At 49.3% G+C, this 2,500-nt stretch overlaps 1 non-coding gene across 1 annotated transcript in view; it reads left to right on the top strand.

Annotated features, from left to right (window-relative positions):
- Nucleotides 1-1,074: 1,074 nt before the first annotated feature.
- Nucleotides 1,075-2,500, top strand: part of LOC148225699 (small subunit ribosomal RNA) — a 2,016-nt gene continuing 590 nt past the window's right edge. The window contains exon 1 of the ribosomal RNA XR_015812565.1: nt 1,075-2,500. This exon is cut by the window's right edge and continues 590 nt beyond it. This is a non-coding gene — a ribosomal RNA (small subunit ribosomal RNA).

Here is a 2,500-nt window from a genome sequence, read left to right on the forward strand (position 1 = left end):
TATATATGTATAAAAAAAAAAAAAAAAAAAAAAAAAAAATATATATATATATATATATATATATATATATAAAAAAAAAAAAAATTATATATATATATATGTATATATATTTTTTTTTTTATATATACATATATATATTTATTAATATATAAATTTTATATTTATTAATACTAACAATAATAATATAATAACGTTTTAATTATTACAAAAGTTATTATTTCGAATCGAAAATTATCCGGTCGCAAGTCGAGAGAAGTCCGAGTCGAATCGCGCTCAGAGCGGCCCGTTCCGCCGAATCCCGGCCGCGACCGCGTCGACTTCGGCTTGTTAGGCTAGAGCGAGCGGCTCGGCGACTTTGCACCGCGCCGCCTATACGTGGAGTGCGCGCGAGGCGAGAGCGCGCGGCCGTGTTCGGTCGCGTTTGCTCTCGGCGTTCTCGTCGGCTCCTCGGGTCGAGTCGCTCGCTCTTTCGCTCGCTCGCAACCGTTTGGCGGACGCACCGTATTATTATTGATAATAATGCGCGTGTACGTCGCTTACGGCTCTGCTTCGAGCGTCTACGAGAGACGGCTCTTCGAAATCTCGGCATGCGCGAACCGCGGTCGGCGTCAGTCGGCGTCTGCGGTGCGCTCGCGCCTTCCGGGTACCCTTCCGGGTGTGTGGAGGATACTATATGCGATCACGCGCGTGTTTATACGAATCGAGTGATAAGCGGAGAGCGCATCGCGCTCTCCGGCTCTCCAGAGCTCCGCGGCGAGCCGCGTTGTACGGGGCCGTCGGTCGTTCGCGACCGGCGAGCTCGCTGCGCTATTACGGCCCTCCGCTCTAGCGCGGAGAGGCCGCGCACTGTGCGCGTAGACGGGTGAAGATAATATAATAATAATAATATATATAAAAATATATATATATATATATATAACAAAAAACGATACATATAAATAAAATGTTGTACGTCTTAAAAAAGACGAGACGAGAACGATAGGTAGAGATAGAGGAGGAGGAGGAGAATAATAAATACATGACACGTAAGGAGTGCGTAAGCGGACGCTCTCTACAGAGACGCAAGCTCGCAGCTCCCTGGTTGATCCTGCCAGTAATCATATGCTTGTCTCAAAGACTAAGCCATGCAAGTCTCAGTATAAGCCGTATTAAGGTGAAACCGCGAATGGCTCAATATATCAGTTTTGGTTCCTTAGATCGTACACAGTTACTTGGATAACTGTGGCAATTCTAGAGCTAATACATGCAAACGAAGTTCCGACCGGCGACGGAAGGAATGCTTTTATTAGATCAAAAACCAATCGGCGGAGCGCGCGTTTCGGCGCGCGCCCGTCGCACTCGGAGATGACTCTAGATAACTTTGAGCAGATCGCACGGTCTAGCACCGGCGACGCGTCTTTCAAATGTCTGCCTTATCAACTGTCGATGGTAGTTTATGCGACTACCATGGTTGTCACGGGTAACGGGGAATCAGGGTTCGATTCCGGAGAGGGAGCCTGAGAAACGGCTACCACATCCACGGAAGGCAGCAGGCGCGCAAATTACCCACTCCCGGCACGGGGAGGTAGTGACGAAAAATAACGATACGGGACTCTTACGAGGCCTCGTGATCGGAATGATTACACTTTAAATCCTTTAACGAGGATCCATTGGAGGGCAAGTCTGGTGCCAGCAGCCGCGGTAATTCCAGCTCCAATAGCATATACTAAAGTTGTTGCGGTTAAAAAGCTCGTAGTTGAAATTGTGTCCTGCGGCGTCGGTCTACCGGTTGCGGTACGACAGGCGCGTCTGCGGGGCTTCTCGCCGGTGCGTGTTCACCGCCGGTCGCGTCCGCGCCGCGCGTTCGCGTGCGCGTCGTCGTCTTCGCGACTTCGGCGCGCGCCGCGGGCTCGCGGTCGGCGCGCGAGGCGGGCCCTCGCGGCTGTTTACTTTGAACAAATTAGAGTGCTCAAAGCGGGCTAATATTTGCCTGAATATTGTGCGCATGGAATAATAGAATAGGACCTCGGTTCTGTTTTGTTGGCTTTCTGACACCAGAGGTAATGATTAATAGGGACAACTGGGGGCATTCGTATTGCGACGTTAGAGGTGAAATTCTTGGATCGTCGCAAGACGGACTAAAGCGAAAGCATTTGCCAAAGGTGTTTTCATTAATCAAGAACGAAAGTTAGAGGTTCGAAGGCGATTAGATACCGCTGTAGTTCTAACCATAAATGATGCCAGCCAGCGATCCGCCGAAGTTTCTTATTTTGATTCGGTGGGCAGCTCCCGGGAAACCAAAGCTTTCGGGCTCCGGGGGGAGTATGGTTGCAAAGCTGAAACTTAAAGGAATTGACGGAAGGGCACCACCAGGAGTGGAGCCTGCGGCTTAATTCGACTCAACACGGGAAAACTCACCAGGCCCGGACACTGGAAGGATTGACGGATTAACAGCTCTTTCTCGATTCGGTGGGTGGTGGTGCATGGCCGCTCTTAGTTGGTGGAGCGATTTGTCAGGTTA

The sequence above is a fragment of the Plectrocnemia conspersa genome, unplaced genomic scaffold, assembly GCF_051122295.1.
Source record: "Plectrocnemia conspersa isolate PC_06_02 unplaced genomic scaffold, ASM5112229v1 ptg000055l, whole genome shotgun sequence".
In the NCBI taxonomy this organism is placed as follows: domain Eukaryota; kingdom Metazoa; phylum Arthropoda; class Insecta; order Trichoptera; family Polycentropodidae; genus Plectrocnemia; species Plectrocnemia conspersa.